The 12,495-nt window shown below is 43.6% G+C and overlaps 1 long non-coding RNA gene across 1 annotated transcript; it reads right to left on the minus strand.

Annotated features, from left to right (window-relative positions):
- Positions 1-276: 276 nt before the first annotated feature.
- Positions 277-9,155, minus strand: LOC143027471 (uncharacterized). Its single transcript, XR_012966604.1, has 2 exons — positions 8,911-9,155; positions 277-701 (listed from the first exon to the last, which is right to left on the minus strand). It is a non-coding gene; the product is annotated as an uncharacterized LOC143027471 (long non-coding RNA).
- Positions 9,156-12,495: the final 3,340 nt, after the last annotated feature.

Here is a 12,495-nt window from a genome sequence, read left to right on the forward strand (position 1 = left end):
CGCTCTCCAACATTAGCCTACTGCTTCCTGCTTTTAACTCTCAATTAACTGCAAATAAGAGAAAACGGAACGGATATGAACAAAACTGATTTCTATGGACTTTTTTCATTTTCAGTAAAAAAATGGATAAAGTATAATCCTTACACGAAAGTATTTAATATTTCCTCCAGGGTGCTTTTAGGGATACCCTTTAACACCTTAAGAACTTTAAGAGGAAGTGTTTAAAGTCTGCACGAGTAAAAGCACACAAAAAGGATACAAATAAACAACAACCAGTGACCTTTTACAGTTTATTACTAATTGTTCAGTGATTGAATACAACATACACGAGTCTATTAACTATATAAAAATAGTTGCTATAGTTACTTTATACTTAATGGCTTGCTTCCTCTTCTTTGTTATCAGTTTAGGTATTGTTGATCTCTTCCGTTTTCATTTTGATGGTTCTGTCACAGCACCATAACTTTGATTTTCCTCTTTCTCTTCTTTGCCGTCAGTTTGGGTTTCTGTTGACTTCTGTTTTCATTTTCATGGTTCTATCACATCACCATAAATTTGATTTTCCTCTTTCTCTTCTTTGCCGTCAGTTTGGGTTTCTGTTGACTTCTGTTTTCATTTTCATGGTTCCATGACAGTATCAGAACTTGGATTTCCCTCTGAGCGCCTCTTTCACCTCATGTGATCGCAGGGTAATCGTATATCTGAAAATTAGATACAAGGTAACATTAGTCTTCCAGCGGCCTTTAAATGAAGAATGGGTATCTGAAATAAAATCTAATTTTCAAAATAAAATCACGACAGACTATGGAGGGCTCTGGCGAGTCTAGTCAAACCAATTTCTACACTGGTAAAGGCAATTCTACTGGAATAGAGCTATTGATTTCGATAGTGTGGCTTTGGCTGCCAAGGTTAAAAGGAATTGCAAACGCGTCCCAATAAAATGTACGTATACTTTGAAAGACAGTAAATGCATTGTTTTTTTTACATAGGTACAAAATTGATGCTTCAAGTTTATAAGTAATTAAATCTAAGTAAAATTTTAGTCTTCCTACTCCCCCCCCAGTAAGTCTGTTCCCCCACCCCTTCCCTGTGCTTGTATCCTATGTTACATTTAGCTACTCGTTATGTCAGAGTACATTTTTCTGGGACACCCTGTATTTATACACTATTAATCTTTCGTTAGCAATAACTACCGCCTCTATTACTTGGTGCAATATCGCACCAAATACGTGGAATTATAGTGGCAGCAAAGAAGATATTGAAATAGCCAATAAAAATTAGGTAATAGGAAGCTAAAAGTAATTGGCAGTTTTTATTTCTGACTGGATTCTAATCTCTAATAATTAAGGTATACTGCGTGGCTCTGGTCCGTAGGGATGTCACTAAATCCCTGAAATATTGACTACATAAAATCTAAACGGGAGAAGTTTTCACATACTGTGTTCAACGACAAATAAAAAAAATATTGGTTCAATATTGAAATATTATAAAATATCATAAATCAAAATACTATATTTAATTGTGTGTAATTATAACTATGAATGACCGAAATATTAAATTACATAAAAAAATATTTATAAATCAAAGTATTATTAATTATAAACATCTGAATCTCGACAAGAGAAACGTACTTGTTAGCCCTTAGTGGCTCAGGAGAATTGTTTATCAAGACTATGAAACCACATTCTGCCGAGTTAAACGATGGGTTATCCGAAAGGGAATTTCCATTACCCGATCCTCCACGGCCTGTCGTCACATTTCCGACTAACAATGTTTCTCATTTGAATGTGTCAAGTGTTCAGAACGTCTCGTATAACTGACCTAAAACTGCAAATTGTGGCAAACATGACTGTCTCGTTTTATCAGCATAACTTGTTTAAAGAAAAATCCATCTCGATATGTACAATTTGTCGTCTTTGAACACGGGTAACAAGTAATCTCGTCTTTACACAAATGAACACAACAAAGGCGTTTCTAAATAGATTTTTGATCAATTGTATTCGCTTACATAAAAAGTGAAGTTTGAGTAAAAACATTTTTTTTTCTCGCTACACTACAAAGAAACTGTTGTTTCCTTCTGCGATATCATTAGCTTAACAAAAGTGATGTATTAAGGTTTTCCAAATACACGAAGTAGATTTTTGTGAACTAAAGAATAATTTCATTTCTTTTTAATTCTATTACAATTATACGATGTGGTGCCTGGTAAGCGCCATTTAGGTCTACGGGCATCCGAGGAACTTCTAGAAAAAGTCAAATTCAAAACAGAACGCAGAAAAACACAGGGGAATTCACTCGGCTATGGGAAACCTTTTGCTACCAAATTTACACCAATTACAACTTAAAAAAATGTACATACATACACGCACATACACCCAAAACACACTCATACATATTCATAAGCATAAACACACAGCCAAACAAATACACAAACACATACACGTTTTGTAACGATTGAGCAATCTTGTCCCTTATTTTTTCTTAGCTTTTATATTCTGCACACTTTTTTTACCACAACCCATTGTAGCTGCTCACCCCTAAATCCTCCTCAAATATAATCCTCCCCATCATGCTCAAAATTGAACTTCCCCCTGACTCTGTGAAAAAGGAAGAGGAAGAAGAGGAGGAGAAAGAAGAAGGAAAAGAGAAGAAATAAGAGAAGAAACAGAAGTAAAAGAAAGGAAGAGAGAGAATAAAAGGAAAACAAAGAGAAGAAGGAAAAGAAAGAAGAAGGGGAAGGGAAATAAAGAGAAGGAAAAGAAAGAAGAGGGAAAAGATTGGAGAAGGAAAAGAATGGAGAAGGAAAAGAAGGAAAAGAAAGGAGAAGGAAAAGAAGGGAGAAGGAAAAGTAAGGAGAATGAAAAGAAGGAAAAGAATGAAGGATAATGAAAATAAAAAGAAAGGAAAAGAAAGAGAAGGAAAAGGGGAAGAAAGAAGGAAAAGAAAGATAAGGAGAAGAAAGAAGAAAGAGAAGAAGGGAATGAAAGAAGGAAAAGAAAGAAGAAAAAAAGGAAAAGAAAAAGAAGGAGAAGGAAAAGAAAGATGAATAATGAAAAAGAGAAGAAGAAGGAGAAGGAAAAAAGAAGAAGAGAAGAAGGAAAAGAAAGAGAAGGGGAAGGAAAAGAAAGAAGGGGAAGGAAAAGAAAGAGAACAAGAAGGAGAAGAAAGAAGGAAAAGAAAGAGAAGGAGTAGAGAGAGAAGAAGTAAAAGAGAATGGAGAATGAAAAGAAAGAAGAAAGAAAAGAAGGAGAATGAAAAGAAAGGGGAAGAGAGGGAAAAGGAAAAGAAAATTAGAAGGAAAAGAAAGAAGAGGGAAAAGGAAAAGAAAGAAGCAGAAGGAAAAGAAAGAGGAGAAAGACAGGAAAGATAAAAATGAAAAAGAAAGAAGGAAAAGAAAGAAGAAGGAAAAGACAGAGGAGAAGGAAAAGAGAAGGAGAAGAAAGAGAAGTAGAAGAAGGAGAAGGGGACTGAAAAGAAAGAAGGAAAAAAAAGGAGAAGGAAAAGAAAGAGGGAAAAGTTGAAGAAAGAGAAGGATAAGGAAAAGAAAGAAAAGAAAGAAGGGAAAGAAAAAAGGAAAAGTAAGAATGAAAACAATGAAGGGGAAGGAAAAGAAAGAAGGAAAAGAAAGGAAAAGAAAGAGAAGGAAAAGAAAGAATGAAGAAAGAAGGAAAAGAAAGAAGGAGAAGAGAAGAAAGAAAAGAAAGAAGTAAAGAAAATGAAATGGAAAAGAAGGAAAAGAAAAAGAAGGAAAAGAAAGAGGGGAATGAAAAGAAAGAGGAGAATGAAAAGAAAGAGGAGAGTGAAAAGAAAGGAGAATGAAAAGAAAAAGGAGAAGAAAAAAGAGGAAGAAGAAGGAAAAGGAAACTAAAGAGGAAGAAGAAGAAGATGAAAAGGAAACTAATGAGGAAGAAGAAGAAGAAGAAGGAAAAGAAAGAAGGAAAACAAATTAGAAGGAAAAGAAAGAAGAAAGGAGAAAAAGAAAGAAGAAGAAGAAGAAGAGAAGAAATTCTTGAATCCCCAAGTAAATGATATTCCACAATCTCATTCTCTCGGTGCGTCTCCACAACTTCGTATTTACCCTAAATCTGAGGCTTTGTGCATTTCGTCATCATCTTCGTTAATATCTAGAAAAGAAGAGTTTCAAATTTCAAGTACGAAGCTACATAACGAGGAATATTCTCACAGGCATTCTAGGGAGCGCGCGCGCACACACGCAATCACAATCATGCACACACAAATCAAGCAGGTACACACATATATAAACAAGTCCATAATGGCACCTCGGCACCTGATTCAAACCTCCGTTGACCTATGATAGTTTCCAACTCTTTCGTCTGGTGAGGAGGAAGAGGAGGGAAGAAGGGAGAGGAGGGGAGAAGGGAGTGAAGAGGGAGAGAAGGGAAGGAGAGGAGGGAGTGGAGATAAGGGAGTGGAGGGGAGGAGGGAGTGGAGGGGAGGAAGGTGTAGAGGGGAGGTAGTAGTAGAGGGGAGGAGGGATGTGGAGGGGAGGAGGGAGTGGAGGGGAGGAAGGTGTAGAGGGGAGGTAGTAGTAGAGGGGAGGAGGGTGTGGAGGAGGATGGAGTGGAGGGGGGAGGGTGTGGAAGGGAGGTGGGATGTGGAGGGGAGGTGGGAGTGGAGGGGAGGAGGGATGTGGAGGGGAGGAAGGAAGTGGAGGGGAGGAGGGAAGTGGAGGGTAAGAAGGGAGGAGGGAGTAGAGGGGAGTGGAGGGGAGGAAGGACTGGAGGGGAGTGGAGGGGAGGAGGGAGTGGAGGGAAGGAGGGATGTGGAGGGGAGGAGGGATGTAGAGAGGAAGAAAGGAGAAACGAAGGAGTAGGGAATGGAGGGAGTGTAGTGGAGGGAGTGGAGGGGAGGAGGGATGTGGAGCAGAGGAGGGATGTGAAGAAAGGAGAGAGGGAGTAGAGGGGAGTGGAGGGGAGGAGGGATGTGGAGCAGAGGAGGGAAGTGAAGAAAGGAGAGAGGGAGTAGAGGGGAGTGGAGCGGTGGAGGGAGTGGAGCGGAGGAGTGAGTGAAGGGGAGGAGGAAGTGGAGGGGATGAGGGAGTGGAGGGGAGGAGGGATGTGGAGGGAAGGAGGGATGTGGAGGGGAGGAGGGATGTGGAGGGGAGGAGGGATGTGGAGGGGAGGAGGGATGTGGCGAGGAAGAAAGAAGGGACGAGGGAGTAGAGGGGAGGAGGGGGTGGAGGGAGTGGAGGTGAAGAAAGGAGAGAGGAGGGAGTGGAGAGGAGGAGGGATGTGGAGGGGAGGTGGGAGTGGAGGGGAGGAGAGAGTGGAGGGGAGGGGAGAGTGGAGGGGATGAGAGAGTGGAGGGGAGGGGAGAGTGGAGGGGAGGAGAGAGTGGAGGGGAGGGGAGAGTGGAGGGGAGGAGAGAGTGGAGGGGAGGAGGATGTGGAGGGGAAGAAAGGAGAGAGGAGGGAGTGGAGGGGAGGAGGGAGTGGAGGGGAGGAGGGAGTGGAGGGGAAGAGGGAGGGGAGGGGAGGGGAGGAGGGAGTGGAGGGAAGGAGGGATGTGAAGGGAAAGAAAGGAGAGAGGGAGTAGAGGGAAGTGGAGGGGAGGAGGGATGTGAAGGGGAGGTGGGAGTGGAAGGGAGGAGGGCTGTAGAGGGGAGGAGGGAGTGGAGGGGACGAAGGATGTGGAGGGAAGAAAGGAGAGAGGAAGGAGTAGAGGGGAGTGGAGGGGAGGAGAGAGTGGAGGGAGTGGAGGGGAGGAGGGATGTCGAGGGGAGTGGAGGGGAGGAGGGAGTGGAGGGAAGGAGGGATGTAAAGGGGAAGAAAGGAGAGAGGGAGTAGAGGGGAGCGGAGGGGAGGAGGGAGTGGAGGGGAGGAGGGAGTGGAGGGAAGGAGGGATGTGAAGGGGAGGTGGGAGTGGAAGGGGGGAGGGATGTAGAGGGGAGGAGGGGGGGAAGGGAGAAGGGAGTGGAGGGGAAGAAAGGAGAGAGGAAGGAGTAGAGGGGAGTGGAGAAGAGGAGAGAGTGGAGGGGAGGAGAAAGTGGAGGGAAGGAGGGATGTGGAGGGGAGGTGGGAGTGGAGGGGAGGACGGATATAGAGGGGAGGAGGGATGTGGAGGGGAGGAGGGAGTGGAGAGGAGGAGGGCGTGGAGGGGAGGAGGGAGTGGAGGGGAGGAGGGAGTGGAAGGGAGGAGGGAGTGGAAGGGAGGAGGGAGTGGAGGAGAGGAGGGATGTGGAGAGGAGGGATGTGGAGGGGAGGAGGGATGTGGAGGGAAGAAAGGAGAGAGGAGGGAATAGAGGGGAGTGGAAGAAGGCGTGGAGGGGAGGGATGTGGAGGGGAGGAGGGCGTGGACGGGAGGAGGGCGTGGAAGGGAGGAGGGCGTGGAGGTATGCGGAGGGGAGGAGGGATGCGTGGGGGAGGAGGGATGTGGAGGGGAGGAGGGATGTGGAGGGGAGGAGGGATGTGGAGGGGAGGAGGGAGTGGAGGTGAGGAAAGAGTGAAGGGGAGGTTTTTAAAGATGTCCGGGTGAAAAATTACGTTAGACAGAAACGAGACGTTCCTTCCGAAAATCTTTTTTGAGCAACTCTGGCAAGTTGCGGAAAAAAAGGGTGTGGGGGGGGGGCGAAATACAGGTTATTCTTAATGTACGCGATTTTGTTTTTCGCGAATTTGATTTTAAGCGAATTTGATTGAACACGACTGATAAAAATAGTACATTTTATTTGAATTATGACTTCGAATTATTATTATTTTTTTTTTTTTTTTTTTTTGACATCCAGAAATACTCCGTAAGATTTTTTTTTGGTGGATACCTGTTTAATTTACGCGACTTTCTATTTATACGATGCTTCTCGTTCACTATACATCGCGTAGATTAAGAAATACCTGTACCCCCACAATACCCTTTCTCGTTTAGCAGCTGTTAGTGCTAGCTGCAAGTCAACCTACTCGGTAAGTAAGTGTTCACACTAGAATAGTTGGGAGGCAAGTATATGCTCACATTAGGATAGCTTGGAGGCAAGTATGTGCTCACATTAGGATAGCTTGGAGGCAAGTAAGTGTTCACACTAGGATAGCTTGGAGGCATCGAGTGTTCACACTAGAAATGTTGGGAGGCAAGTTAGTGTTCACTCTAGGACAGTTTGGAGGCAAGTCTACTAGCTTTCCGTTGACATTGGACAAGTAGAGGGGTAGTTTACAAGTATCTTTTAGCCCTAGAGGCTAGTAAACTAGTCCTGTGTCAAAACAGAATGTCGAGATGCCCCCCTCCCCCACCCTTTTCCATCGATTAGACAAGCGTTAATGACACAATGGACTGAGTGGGAAGACTGACTTGCGAGGAGGGGGGACGAGAGAGGCGAGGGTGGGGGGCAGCAGTTTATTGATTTATTTATTATTTCTTTTAATTTGGGAGTTTATTATCACTCCCACGGGCTTTGTTTGAGCCCGTGCGGTGGTGTTTATTTAAGACACACCATGTGGAGAGGAAGTGGAATAGTGTAACTATTCACAGGGGTGTCAAGGAGAAAGAGGAGGGGATTGGCTGAGAAGGGCAATAAGCTGAGACGGAAGAGAGTAGGGAAAAGTAGAAAAAGAGGGCAAACGAGATATGACGAGGAGTGGAAGAAAAGAGGAGAGAGTGGAGAGGAGAGAGCATGAGAGAAGAGGAATGGGTAAAAGGAAGTAAGAAAAAAGAAGAGAGTACAGAACATGAAGAGATGATGGCAAACGAGAAAAGGAGAGAGGAGAGGAAGAAAAGAGAAGAAAAGAGTAGCAGAGAACATGAGAGAAGAGGAAAGGACAAAGAAGAGTAGAGGAGAAAAGAGTTGAGGGCAGAACGTGAGGAATAAAAGAGAACAAGAGAGTAGAGGAGTAAACACGAGAAAATAAGAGAGAGGAGGTAGAGGAGAGGACTGGGGAGAAAATAAGCTAAAGTAATAACAGAAGGTAAAAGAGGAAAAGGGTCAAGGGAGAAGGCGGGATAATATTAGAACCAAGGGAAAGAGAGGAGAGAAGAGAGGAGAAAAAGGGAAGGTAAGAAAAGAGAGAAGAGGGATAAGGAAGATTGTAGAGAGACAGATCTGGGAGAGAGAAAAGTAAGAGAAGGGAGAAAAGAGAAGTGATAAAGATGAAGTAGAAAGAAACAGCAGGAAAATGAAAAGAAAGGAGAATGAAAAGAAAGAGGAGAATCAAAAGAAAGAAGGAAAGAAAAAGGAAAAAAGAGGAAGAAGGAAAATGAAAAGAAAGCGGAAGAAAAGGAAGAAGGAAAAGAAAGAGGAGGAAGAAGGAAAAGAAAGAAGAAAGAAGAAAGAGGAAGGAAAAGAAAGAAGAAAGAAAAGGGAGGGAGGGAGGGAGGGAGGGAAAGGGAGAGAGAAGAAAAAGGAAAGGTATGAAAACTGTGAAGGGGAAGTACAATCTGATATAAGGAGTAACGACTTAGCGTGATGGACTCTAATATACTGTTGACCAGTTTCCGTTCTTACTATATCTTTCCTATCGCGTTCTTTACTATCAAACACACACACACACACACACACGTACGTACATACACCTACACACATGCACGTAGGCACACACGTCTCCACACATACACAGCTACACGCACACACACGTACACACAAACACATACACTAAACTTACACACAACTACTTGCACAACATAGTTGGAGTGCCGGCTGGCAGCGCAGCGATGCTAAAATTTACAGCCCTGGGTGGGACTAGAACTAGGATCGTTGAATTAGCGGTCGCGCGCGGTACCACCACACCAGCGAAAAGATAAACTTACTGTCACCATTAGGTCCTTTAGTAAAAATATACCTTTTACTACCTTGATAAGCCAATTTACTGTGATTCTGTATCATTAAGAAAGGAGAGAGGAGGGAGTAAATATACACGTCAATTTGGGGGGTAGAATGTACTACAACGTCAATCCAGCTTACACATACCTGTTGCTAGAAGCTGTGCTATCAGTCAGTTGCATCATGGAGTCTGCGACGTTGCTCCAGCTCTCGATGGTTAAATCACATTTCGGGGTCACATAACAGCTTCAGATTCATTCGTAGAAGAAAACACAGATGTGGAAGTCTAATCCAAAGTATAAAACTGTCGATGACACCTCGAGAAAGGTTCGATTAAATGAAGAAAGTTGGTACGGTGGAGCCGTCGCGAGAGCAATACTCACCCTCTGACTGCTCGATGGACACTGAGTATATAGTCGCCCCCTTCTTGGATCTCTCGTAAGCTCCGCCCACTGCTGGTCCAGCGCGTCGACCTCGGAGAAATTCTCGTATTCTTCTTTATGTATTGCTTACCTTAACACACAAATTTCCCCGTTCCGCTTCGTTCCACAGTGTTCACATTCACCGCCCTCGTTGTAGTAAATGTACAGAATGAATTACATGTTTGTATACTTGAGGCTAACGTTCGAGAAATATTTTTTAAGATATATGTACAATTGCACCGCAATGGTTCAAATTGTAACGACTTTATCCATCAGTTAAGCATGAACATAATAATGTACAATGTTTTCTCTCTCTGCAGATTTAAATATTTGTCATCTCTCGCTAGTCATGAAAGCACCTTGAAAATCTCTCATTCAGTTAACACCTTAAAAAGTAATAAATATATAGATAAATGAAAATAAACGAATGGAATAAATTAATGAACATAGAAGATATATGTATGAATGTGAAAAAAAAAGTCAGCTTCTGTCATAAGTAGTACTTGACCCGTCTACCAGACGGTCCAATTCACCCAATGTCGGTTCGACCAAAGAGTCTGCGATCAAAGTCAAAGTACACAAATAAATGTTCACATTTGCTGGGGAGATCTCCCCCACAGACAACATAAACTCGAGTAGATTTCATGCTGCTACTCTTTATCGTCTTCTCCTCCTCCTCCTACCTTCCTCTACCCCTACTCTTCTTCCTCCTTCCTTCTTCCTCCACCATGACTCCTCTACCTATCATTTTCTTACCTTTTGCTTCCCCCTCCTCCTCCTACTCCTCGTCCCTCTTCCTTTCTTTCTTCTTCCCTCCCCCCTTTTCCTCCTCCTTGCACTTTAATCTCCTAATTCTAATCTTAAGCATCTTCGACAACCTCCTCCTCCTGCTTCTCTTCCTTCTCCTAATTCTCCTCCCCCTCCTCTTCCACCCTTTGCTTCTCCTCCTCCTCCTTGTACTCCTTTTCGTCCTCCTTTTCCTCTTAATCATCTTCGACAACCTCCCCCTTTGCTCCTCCTCTTCCTCTTCCTCCCCCTAATTCTCTTCCCCCTCCTCTTCCACTCTTTGCTTCTCCTCCTCCTCCTACTCCTCTTCGTCCTCCTTTTCCTCTTAATCATCTTTGACAACCTCCTCCCTTACTCCTCCTCCTCCTCCTCTTTCTTCTCTTCCCCCTCCTCTTCCACCCTTTGCTTCTCCTCCACCTGCTCCTCCTTTTCCACAGCCCCTCTCTCCTCCTACACCTCACCGTCTCATTTTCTATCTCTTCCTCCACTTCCTCCTACTCTTCCTCTTTCCTATTGGTTCATTCCCTTCTTCATTTCATTTTCATCTTTGTTATTTTATATCTTGACTCCTTTCCTTTGATCTCCTCCCTTCTTCTTCATCTTCGAGTCTCATTTTCTATCTCTTCCTCCTCCTATTCCTCTTTCCAGGATTGTGATTACTCACCTATTGGCTTATTCCCATCTTCACTTCAGTTTCATCTTCGTTATTTTATATCTTGACTTCTTTCCTTTGATCTCCTCCCTCCTCCTCCTCCTTCTTCTTCTTCGAGACTCAATTTCCTCATTATGCCCCGCTCGTCTTCTCTCTCGTCTCGCTTGTCCGTCATCATCTCCGTTTGTTTGATATTCCACAGTCGCCAGCAATGCTGTCGTGATATACGCAGTATCATTTAACCAGATCTTCGTGAACGAAAAACAAAATCCTTTAGTCCGTTTCTTAATACTTCGTCAACTCGGAAAATCTTTTTGATGTTCTGTCTTATGCTTTCTGTTCCTAAGTGTTTTATTCCGTATTTTTATCTTGTTTGTTTATGTGTCTGTTCATCTATTTATTCATATATCGGCCTATTAATTTACTTACCTATGTATTTATCTAGATAGATAAAGCTGAATATCTTCGCCCTATTATGCGCTTTGGGGACTTTGGGGGTGGGGGGCAGGTGATAAAGTCACCAATGGGAACTGGAGAGAAGTGCAGGATTCGAACCCAAGCGAATGCGAGACCAGCACGCTTTCGATCACGCGACCAAGTTGTAGTTGGGTTAGTAATCAAGGAGATGAGGATAGAGGCGCTGGTGCAAGCGGCAAAAAAGGGGTTTTAAAAGGAGTAACGACTACTGCGGTAGCTTTAATGGTGGCTTTAAGGCTTTGCAGCCACCACAGATTTCTGAACATAAGAATGGAGACGAGACCATAAGGCCTACACCAGGCAGTTCCATGTCCCTTACCACCTGTCATCCCCATCCATAAAATCGTCTCATCTTCTCTTAAAACAACAAATAGTTTCAGCGCTCACTACAAGGTTACTAAGTCTATTTCATTTCTTAACCACTCTGTTGATAAACCAATTCTTGCCTAGTTCCTTCTTAAACCTAAATCTGCTTCAAACTGTTGTTTATTGTTTTCGTAAAATCGGGCGAGTTAGAGCGTCGCTACTTGCAGCGGAGGTCGAAGTGACGGCAGTTCGAACGCTGCCGCCAGCGAGTTGGACCAAGGGCGTGATTCATTAAATCCCACACTACAAAGGTGGGCACTATCCGAGCCTTCTGAAAGGATGGAGTTTGCGAAGTTAAATCGAATCATTATCACCTCAGCATGGGTGCAATGTTGGCGCGATAATAAGATATGATGATCATCAAAATTGATATCTGAAGTGTTGGTCTTCGAACACATCTCTCTCTCTCTCACCCAATCATCTTTTGTTTGAGATCCTCCTCGCTTAGATATGCACCCCGATTACATCCTGGCGCTCCCACCTCTTGTTTGATATGAAAACAAAGCAAAGGCGATTCTTCACTGCACCTGCTTCTTGGCAGGTTAAGATGTTTTCAATCTCAGAATACCGCATGTAGGTGAGGCAGCCCTCCTGTGGATATGCTATGTCTTGCTGCATTGCTTCTGACCCGAGCAGCGGGCAGGATACAGGTACGACCCGTCATCCATGAGGAGCTAAGATGAGAGGGGGGGAAAGGGTGGTGGATTGTAGTGGAATGGGTGGGAGTAAGTACAGTGCGTGTCTTTGATTTGGCTACCTCCCTTATAAAGGGGAAGAAGCCTTTGGTATTTAGTATACAGGAACCAACTCTACATGTTTGAGCTCTCAACATGACGCGAAAATTTTTAACTAAACTGATGGATGATCTTATTTCAAAAGATGCATTTTTAAGTTCCTCCTGCATGATATATACGCGTCTGTGAGGTTTTGATCCCTGATGTTTGATGTATCACACACATGTTTATCTTTCCACGTGTATGACTTAAACCTCATCCCTTTATCTCCTCTTTCCCAAATTCCTCTTACCCT

Source organism: Oratosquilla oratoria, chromosome 8, assembly GCF_046742065.1.
Source record: "Oratosquilla oratoria isolate Oo_2021 chromosome 8, ASM4674206v1, whole genome shotgun sequence".
NCBI lineage: Eukaryota > Metazoa > Arthropoda > Malacostraca > Stomatopoda > Squillidae > Oratosquilla > Oratosquilla oratoria.